The sequence below is a fragment of the Notamacropus eugenii genome, chromosome 3 (genome assembly GCF_028372415.1).
Source record: "Notamacropus eugenii isolate mMacEug1 chromosome 3, mMacEug1.pri_v2, whole genome shotgun sequence".
NCBI classification, from domain to species: Eukaryota; Metazoa; Chordata; class Mammalia; order Diprotodontia; family Macropodidae; genus Notamacropus; species Notamacropus eugenii.
The window spans coordinates 483,598,351-483,608,922 of record NC_092874.1 but is presented as its reverse complement, the minus strand read 5'-3'; positions in this window follow the sequence as shown (position 1 = coordinate 483,608,922).

Below are 10,572 nucleotides of genomic sequence, written 5' to 3'. Positions count from 1 at the left end.
TTGCTGGGTGTGAGGAAAGAAAACTCCCCCCTCACTGTACTTGAGAAGAGACACAAGGGGAAAAGGGAAGACTCAGTTGAGCACCGAGCTAGCAGAGAGCTCATCCCATTTATTTTTTATAGGCCCAAGCGATGTGATGAATTCATCAGCCACACACTAGAAATTCTTTGTGTCCAGTTTCCTTAAGCCAATGGCCAATGACCACCAGGTGGACTAGCTCTTTATTCTATTGTTATTAGGTTTTTAAAGGGACTCCCTTACAATCTGATCAGATTGTTTAGGAAAACTCAATAGTTCTCGATTTACGTCATTTATGCATGTAAAATCTTACATGTGTCAATCAGAATTGACCAGAGAAGGGCAGATTAGAACCATGATGCAGCCAGGAGAGAGTTCAGGGGACAATGACTTACAGGTGCTGAAGCAGACTTCACCGGGGGACATACAGGGTGTGCTGGAGCCAGCTCCCACTGGCTCATGAGAGCGGATCACCAGATTTTCAGGTTGAGCGTTCACGTCTTGGAAATCAGTAAGCGCCACAAATCAGGGTTTGATTTACTGTTGGTTCATGTATTTATTTTGATTGTTTAGACTTAAGAAAGTGATGGAAAAAATGCTAACCATCCAGACTAAACTCGCAAATGCATTGATCACACTTATTTTTTGTGCTGGTCTGTTTGTTAATCACTTACCAGCACATCCTAGGTGATGTGACTGTGGAAAAAGTTAAGGGCATCTCAGGCTCCAAGAACAGGAGTGAGTGGTTGGCATTTAGTTGGAGAGGAGGTGACTTGCATGGGACATGAATGTTGTCTTTTAATGGTTAAATGTCTGCCATACTCAAGAAGGACGGATCACTTTTACTGGGCCCCAGAGGTCAGTGCTAATAGCAAGGACTGGAAGTTACAAAGAGGAAAATTTATGATATAAGAAAAAAAGCTCACCCTAACAATTAGACTTTTCCAAAAGGGGAGTGATTCTCCTCAAGAAGTTATAGGATTATAGATGGAGAATTGGGTGAGACCTTAGAAGTCATCTCTAGTCCAAACTCCTGATTTTAGAGATGAGGGAACTGAAGCACATAGTAGGTCCCTAATATCAATATCCATCATAGGTACAGGAGAGATGCTTCATAAATGTTTGCTTATTGGTAGACTGACTGAGGCCCTGGAAACTTAAGCAACTTTTTCAAGGACACAGAAGCATTAAGTAGCCAAGATGGGATTAGAACCCAGGTCTTGGAAGTATCTGCAGATAGTAGGTACACAAAAGATGCTTGTTGAATAGAATTGTGTTGAATGACTATCCCACCCGTCAGTCTTTCCACTTTACCAGCTAGTGAACTCCCCATTTTTGGAGTTTTTTGAGCAAAGGTCAGATGATGGATTGGGCAGAGCACTCATGAAGGGTTCTGGAGATATGCATTGGGGTAGATGACCTCTGATGTCCCTTCCGGCTCTGAGACTCTGTGGTTCTACTGAGATTTTCAGATCTGTAAGGAAACATCAAGTTGGCCCCACTTGAGATGAGCTTGAGCAGCAGGGCTGGCCCCCACAGGAAAAGGAATATCTTTTGGCTTTCTTGATGCTGGTTCAAAGGGAGATAAGATGATTGGTGTGAATTCTGGCGCCCATTGTCAGTCAGCTCCTCAGATTTATTCAGGAAACCTTTCCAAGCAGAAAAATAAAAGTCTCTTTTGGAGATAGTGATTCCAAGGGCTCTGGCTCCCCCGGGGAACACATCCTACTTCCAGGACTGCCATCAAGATATTTTTGTGCTACTCCCACTGCCATTGAAACCCCCCATTAGCATGTTATTCCAAAGCCGTGTAAGAGGAAAAAATAAGAATGCTCCAGGTCTCCCATCTTCCACTGACCCACACTAGCCAATGACCCTATTCCAAAACTTGCTAAAATAGGAGGCTCCGTGTCAGGAAGAAATGAGCTCCCAGCCCAGAAAATCCTTGAATCCCTTCTCCCCAAAGGAAGCCTGAGTCCCAAGGTCTTGTTTTCCAAAGTAGGAGAGTCTTTGTGGAGGCAGAGCTAGGGTCAGGCTCCCAGCCACCTGTATTCCTGCTTCCGCTCCCTCTGCTCCAAACACATTTTTTACTTAATGACGTGTTGTACAAGGGTCAAATTCCTCAGGTCCCGAGCACAGATAAATCTATGGCTTACAGCTCCTCAATGACAGAAGGCTTCTCATAGCCCCAAGAGGGCTTTCTTCTGCTGAAAACCGACTGCACTGAGCTTGAGCAAAGCTGGAAACCTGCATCCCATTAGCCTTCAGCGATTAATCCAAGAGACTGGCAGAGGGGCACGTTGAGCTGGGCTTTCGTGGTCATTGTCCAGCTTCTTGGCTAGCTTCTGTTGGGCTGATGTTGAGGCTAAGAGGGAGGAGTGTGAAGACCATCCTCATTAAAGGGGAGGAGAAGTGGGACAGCTCATTGGGTAGGTAGGAAAGTAGGTAGGTAGGAAGATAAGTAAATAGGTGGTAGAAGCCTCAGATAGGCAGGAAGAGAAGAGGACAGGGTTTCACTTAAGACACTGAATAGAATCCCAACATTCAAAACAACCAAAGAGCCTGGAATTTGAGGAAGTCTTGATACGTGGGTGGTGAATTCGCCTTTGTTCTTTCTTGGCTCTAGTGAATACTAGAATGTCACAGCTGGCAGGGACTTCGATCTGGGCTGATGCTCTCCTTTGACAAAGTAGGCAACTGAGGTCCATATGAGAGGAAGGGGCTTGCTGAAGGTCCCACAGCTACATGGTTGCAAAGCCAAGGCTTGAGACTAGGTTTGCACTCTAAATTCAATGCCCTTTCTTTCATTCTTCCTCTTTAGAAAGTTTTTTATTGCCATCTTTTCTATCATCTTCATTATCATATATAACTCTTCTCCTATCTCTAAGAAACCATCTCTTGTAATAAAGGACAATAAAGAAAGAAGAAAAAAGGGTTTGGCAAAATTGACCCGAGTATCATCTGAGTCTGATGGTGTATGTCAACCCTCGTGCCTGTCATTCCCCTTCTCAGCATCCAGACAGCTCATTGTGAGCACCCTGCATCACTCGCTGTTGGCCCTCCTTGCCAGTGATTACTCCGTTATTAAAAAGTGGTTTCGGTTTCCATTTCTCTGGATACAAATTGACAAGGAAAGTCAATAGGAAAAGAGATGTAAAAGTGGAAATGAAGAATAACCAATGTGAAGCTACAAGCTTCTCCATCACTTAAAAACCTTCCATTGCATGTCTGACAACTCTGGGAGCCAAAAGTCTGCAGTCCAGCATGGTGTACTGGACTCTCCTCCCTGCTAGAGCAGAGAAATTGAGACCTGTCTTAGTCTTCTATTGGAGTCTATCTGATGAAATCTGAAAAAAAGTTAGAGTCTGTAATGTTAGAAACAAAAGATTCCAAGTTCATTTCATGAGGGGGAAACTCTTGTCCTGTATCATATGTTGTACTTCTCTCACAGATGGCTGCTGGGTGAGCCTCAGCTCAAGGAGAGCTGGGTGTCTACAGTGATAGGTATTTCTGCAGTTACCACTGGACACTTTGACATTGTGCTTACTATCAATTGTGTGACATTTATCTGTAATTATGGTCTTTCAGTCACTTAGCAATGAGGATCATGGAGGAGCAGGTAGGAAAACTCCTTAGAGTTACCACTGGAAGATCTGTTTGAATTCTGCCTTTGCCACTAATCAGCTGTGTGATCTTGGTTGAGTTGTTTCACTTCTCTGAGGAACTTTTAATTATTATAGGGACCTTGGTAATTATCTCAAAGATTTTGTGAGGATCAGACGGGGTCATGCAATTTCAACTGGTGATCTCCTCACCACTCAGACCCTCAGATTCAGGGATCATCTCTGTGCTTAGGATTCTCAAATCTATTAACTTTTTTCTGATGTCTACTCTTGCTTCTCCAACTGTCTTTCAGACATCTCAAATTGGATGTCCTTTAGACACTCAAACTCAACAGGTGCCAAGATGAACTCTTTATTTTCTCTTAAAACTTTCCCTTCTTCCTCACTTCCCTACTGCTGTTAAGAGTACTATAATCTTCCTAGTCACCGAGACTAAAGTGATGCCATCCTTGACTCCTCCCTTTTTCTCACACTCCATATTCAATTGGTTGGCCAGTTGTACCAATTCTATCTTCTCAACATCTCTCAAATATTCCCCTTTCTCTCTGCTCCCACTGTCACCTCTCTGGGGCAAACCATTATCTTTTCCCACCTGAATTATTTCAATAGTCTGCTGGTGGGCATCTCTCCCATGGACTACCCTTCATTCTGGTCCATCCTTCACTCAGTTGTCCAAATTATTTTCCCCATCCATCCATCCATCCATCCATCCAGACCTCAAGTGGAGGTCTGATCACATTACCCCTCTCCTCTCTAAACTCCAATGGATTTACCTCTATACTCCATTCTTTGACTTTTAAAGCTTTATTGTAATAGATGAGTTTTTAAAATAATAGATTTTTAAAGCTTCTCATAGTTCACTCCACCCTTCTTTCCAAACCTTCCTAGTCCCCCCCCAAGTACTTCCCAATCCAGTGACACTGTCTTCCCTGCCATTACTCACACAAGATGCTCCATCTTGCACATTTCCACTGGCTGCTCCTGTGCCTGTGGAGTGCTCTGCCTCTTTTGTTCGGTCCAATGCCCTCTATGGCAGCCTTCAAGTCCACTTAAGTCCTACCTTCTACAGGAAGCCTTTCCCAGTTCTCCTTCATATCAAAGATGTCCTTCTGAGCTCTCCTAATTTGTCCTATCTATAGCTGGTTTGTACATAGTTTTTGCATGTTATCCGTCCCCCAATTAGACTGGGAGTCCCCTGAGGTCAGGCACCATCTTTCACCTGTTTTTGTATTTCCAGTTCTTGCCATCTGATACATAGTGGATGCTTAATAAGTGACTGTTGACTGACTATCTATCCATCATCTATCTATCTATCCATCCATCCATCTATCATCTATCTATATCTATCTATCTATCTATCTATCTATCTATCTATCTATCTATCTATCTATCTAAATATCTATCATCTGTCATCTCTCTCTCTCTCTCTCTCTCTCTCTCTCTCTCTCTCTCTCTCTCTCTCTCTCTCTCTCTCTCTCACCTATCTTTCTAACCTAGCACCTGATCAATGTCAAAGAGGACATTGGTTGGATGTGCAGTGCTCAAGAGGTGGAGCCATTTTGAGAGGAGTTCCAATAAGGAGGAAACCACAATCTCCTGAGACAGCTCATCCTGATTCTAGAGAACAGTAAGTGTCAGGAATATGACTTCATTTCTGTTTTGTATGAAGCCCTTGCATATACTCTTCACACTTGCTGCCCTTGCTCAGGCCATGCCTGTGCATGCCTTACCTAGACCTATATATAGATACATGCTGTCTCACTTCATAAAGATGGGTATAAGTCCCTCTAGGGAAGGAGTGGGGTTGCTTTTGTCTCTGTGCCTTTGGTGCCAAGCCCAGAGCCAGGTGCTGGAGCTACTGGACTGATTGATTGAGGGATGATCAGGACATATTTTCTGGCATCAAACTGAAGCTGCCTCCTTGTAACCATCATCCATTGCTCCTATTTCTGCCCTCCTGGGACAAATAGAATAAATGATCCTGAAAGGAAATGTTCAACCATAACAATTATTCTATCCCCCTGCCTCCCACCAACCAGTCTTCTCTTCTCCAAGATAAACACTTCCCTAGTTCATTCAACTGATCCTCATAAGGTGGAGACGAGATCTTTTGCTACCCTGATTGCCCTCCTCTGGTTACTATTTTGTAATAAGGGCTCACATTCCCATGACACTTTAAAGTTTGCAATCCAGTTTACATGTACTGTCCCATTTGGTCCTCACAACAACTCTGGAAGCTGTGGGCTATTGTCATTTCCATTTTACTAATGAAAAAACTGAGTCTGAGAGACATGAAGTGACTTGCCCAGGGTCACACAGCTCATAAGTGTCTGAGGCAGGATTTGAACTCAGGTCTTCTTGATTCCAAGGCCAGTGGTGTTACCCACTGCACCACCTATCTGCCTCACCATGTTTCTTAAATGTTGTTGCCCAGAACTGACCACACCACTCATGATATGGTCTGGTGGTGACAGAGAGCAGCAGGACCCCCACTTCTCTAGCATTCTCAGAGTCACTCAAGACCACATTGCCTTCACTGCTGAGTTCTGTTGAGCCAGTAGTTCACTAAACACTCCCCACTTTTTTGGGAAAACTGTCCAATCATTCATCTCCCCTTTTATCCTGGAAAGTTCAGTTTTGAGCTCCTGTGACTGACTCTGCATTTATCCCTATTACGTTTCATCTTCTCAATAATCTTTCTGAGCTGTTGTCTCCCCCTCTCCTCCCAACACTCAGTTGAGCTCCTTGAATCACTTCCATCTTTCCAACACTTGTCTCAGCACAAGCTTTGGGGGTTTTCTGTCTTCTACAAATCCATGCTTTACATTTATTTTTACTTATTCTCACCTACTTTAGTTTTTACAATTTCGTTTGCTTGTCCGTTTATTTATCCAATTATGCATGCAAGTCTTGATTTATTTTCACTTTTCTCCTATGTTACCTAACTGGGCTATTTACACAACAAACCCAATCTGACAGTTGCATTACAGGAAGGAGGCAGGGCTTCCTCTCCAGACTGAGCCAAGAATTCCAGGGACGCTGCTACTTCTAAAGACATCCTGGATGAGGGACAACAGAAGCCATGACTGACCTGCCTTTGGTAGTTTGCAGAACCACAAGGCACCAGAGAAACAAGATACTGGGGAGACCACCCGGTCCAACCCTTACACTTTAGGAAAAAGGAAAATCACTACATGAAAAAACAGAGACCAAGTAGCCTCCAGCTAGATTCAGTGACCTAGTGTCCTAACTGCATGTTGAAGAGCTGGTGTCCAAAGTCAGGTCTTCTGACTCCCAATCAATGTTGGGGGATGGTTTCTTGGAGTTAGGTGAATTTTCAGGTTTTATTTTGGGAAGAGGGAAGTTAGAATTTCTTGTTTAGGGGCTGTTTTGTAGACAGGTTATAAGGAGAATGGGGAGGGAGATGGATGCCCGTGAGGCGCCAAAGAAGTGACCATTCACCACTCAGTCCAATTCACATTTAAAAAAATACATCCGGAATAAACTACAGACTATCCATAAGACAATGACACCCAGAACAGGGAGAAACATCATAAAAATGAACTAGAGTATGAGGCTCAGGGCTTCACTAGCTCTGAGATTTAAAGCTAGAGGAACTTCAGAGGCTATCTACTCCTACACAAAGCAAGTCAACAAGCATTTATTAGACACTATATGCCACATTTTACACGGGAAAAACCTGAGGACCAGGCGGGTTTATTCAAATGAGGATTCAAAACCAGGTGCTCTGTCTCTCTGAGTAAAAGAAGGAAGTATCAACTCTTGGGAGAGCCAGCGGACTCCTCTGAAAGGGAGAGCTGAGATCCACATGCTGATCTGCACAAAGCAGCCTAAGGTCTACAGAGCAGACATCACCTCATTGGACAGGCTGGTGTGGAGTGGGGAGGGCTCACGGGGCCTTGGCCAATGTCAATATTGCTCTACCAAGAAGCACAATCTGTGGACGGAAGAGTTGAGTCTGATCCATTCCCAGGAGGCACTCACTGAGCATTTCACAACCAATTTCAAGTCCAAGGCTCATCAGTAGTAAGAGCAGATCAATTGGCCAGCAGGGAGAACGAAAGGTGAAGAAGAGTGGTTGAATTTTTAAAAAAATGGAAAACAAAATACGCTAGAAAAGGAATTCAGCAGGGACAGGAATACGAGAAAGGAACATGGAAGACTATAAGCATTTGTACCAGCCACTACTGTGTGCCAAGCACTGTGTTCAGTCCTTTACAAATATTGTCTCATTTGGTCCTCACAACAACTCTGGGAGGTGGGTGATATTATTATACCTGTTTTACAGACAAAGTAACTAAGGCAATAAGTGACTTGTCCAGGGTCACATTGTCTGAAACTGGATTGGAACTCAGGTCTTCCTGAATTCAAGTCTTCCTCAATACAGGTGTAGCTTGTCTTTTAAAATCAATCACCCTTTAGTATTCTCTAATAGATTGTCTCCTCAATAATTCTCCCTCTCTTGTGAATCTTCTACCTCTCCTTACCAACTGGTTCCTTCCCCACTGTCTTCCAAAATGCCTCAAATCCCCTCCATCCTAAATATCAGAAACAACTTCGCTGAACCCTAACGCTGCCTCAGGCTATCACTATATATCTCCCTTCCCTTTCTCAGCTAAACTCCTTTAAAAGGTTGTCATTATTCAGTGTCTCCACTTTCTTTTCACTCACCTCAACTGTTTCTAATCTGGCTTTTACATCATCCACCTGAAACTGCTGTCTTTACGATTATCAGTCAGGTCTTTCTTGATAAATCTGAGGGTCTTTTCTCAGTGTGAACCCTTCTCAACCCATCTGCTGCATGTGAAAATGCTGACCACCCTCTCCTCCTGGATGCTGTGGTCTCTAATTTTGTTTTGTGTTTTGTTTTTGTGACATTGCTCATTCCTAGTTTGACTCCTATCTGTTGAACCATTTCTTCTCAGTCCCCTTTGCTACCTTATCTCTCACATCATACCCCTAACTGTAGGTGTACCCAAGGTTCTATCCTGGACTCTTTTCTCTTCTTTCTCTGTATCAGCAGTTTTTAAACTGGGGCCCACAGACTCCCAAGTGAGTCGTGATAAATTTCAGGAGGTTTTTGAACTTGGATGGTAGAAAACACCAATCTCCTACTGGATATTTCAAACCAGATGTCCTGGAGACATTTTAAATTCAGTATGTCTAAAACTGAACTCATTATCTTTCCCTCAAAGCTGTTCCCTTTTACAATCCCACCCCCATTTCTTTAGAAGGCACCATCATCCTTCCAGTGTCTCATGTTCTCTAGGCAGCATGATCCAAGAAACTAGTCTTCAAGTCAGAAAAGGGAATTCCTGGACAGCCCTGACCTTGGGAGCTTCCTTGTGGTTGATCCCAAGTACTAGAGTTCAGAGATCTGGTCTCCTAGAGGCAGGGCATTTCCTGAGCCAGAGAAAAGACGTTCATCTGAATCTAATGGCCTGCAGCCACTGGATACCAGAAGTTTGAAGGCATGGTAATGTGGGAGTGGGAAGGGACTGAATCCTTATCACCCCTGGTTCTTGCCATGAATTACCTCAGTGGTGCAGCTCTGATGAGAAGCCGATTGATTGCCTATTGGATGGCCCCCAAATTCATTTATCTTCAGTGTTGGTCTAGGCTTCAGGGAGATCTTGTGGAAGAAGTGGAGAGACAACGGAATGTCAAAGGGTTGTCCCAGCATCAGCCTCAAGCTCAGTTCCTTCCCAAGAGGGTCAGGGTTATCTGACAGCAAATGGCAAAAGGACAGCCTGTATGAGAGGTTTTCTACAGTGGACCACACTGTCACAGTCACTGAAAAGTAGGGAGAATTTGTATTTTTGTTTGTGGATTACAAAAAAAACCAAAAAGTAAAAATAAAAATTCCTCAGAATATCAAAGGATTGCTTTAATGGCCCTGTACCCACATGGGTCTTCCATATATACATACATACTTATATACATACATGTATATATACACACATATATGTATATACATATACATACACACACACATATATGAAAATTATCAATGACCATCCAATGTGGCTGAGAACAGATGCTCAACCAGTCAGGCTTAGTATTGGAAGTAGCAAAGGGAAAGTGAACAGGAGGATGATTGGATAACATATGAGCCCCATGGCCAAACTCATCCAAAAAGGGCACAAGATATGGTCGCCTGCCCAACTGCAGTCCTGGGGGTCCCCTTTCCCCAACTTTGGAGATGTGAATTCTCATATGCTCATAGACAAATTGCAGATCACTGGCTGTGCTCCTCCTGCCAGCCAGTTCTGGGTAGCTCTTCGATACTAGTGGGACTGGGGTTTTGTTGTAGCAGATGAAGGGAACTGGATGCTCGCATCCAGGGTGAGCAGTCACTTTTGAATACTCCAGTCCAGGGTGCGCACCCATTTTTGAACACTTCAATTGTCATGGGTCAGATGGACTCAAACACTGCCTTCCTCTGTAGTCAGGAACCACTCTCCTAGATATCCACCAGCTGCTCTGGCTTCTCCTGCCTGTCTGTGTGTCTCTACTTCTCTTCCAGGAGCCAATCAAACTGGTTTGCAAACAACCTCTGTTGGACACTTGGCAGTGTCATGTGCCGGTGTCATAGAGTATGGACTGTGCAGACTCCAAATTGGAGGAGAATTTCCTCCCAAAGGTGAAGGTCTCCAGATGTTGCTGTTTGTGGATGATGCTGTGAAGGGTCCATGTAGCCCTCGGCAGTACAAGGCCTCCTCAGTGACATGTATGGCCACTTTCAGTTCACCCAGGTGAAACTAAGTCGATGTTGTTCAGTAGATTTTCGGTTGTGTCTGACTCTTCATGACCCCATTTGGGGTTTCTTGGCAAAGATATTGGAATGGTTTGCCATTTTTTTCTCCAGCTCATTTTCCAAATAAGGAAACTGAGGCAAATAGGGTTAAAT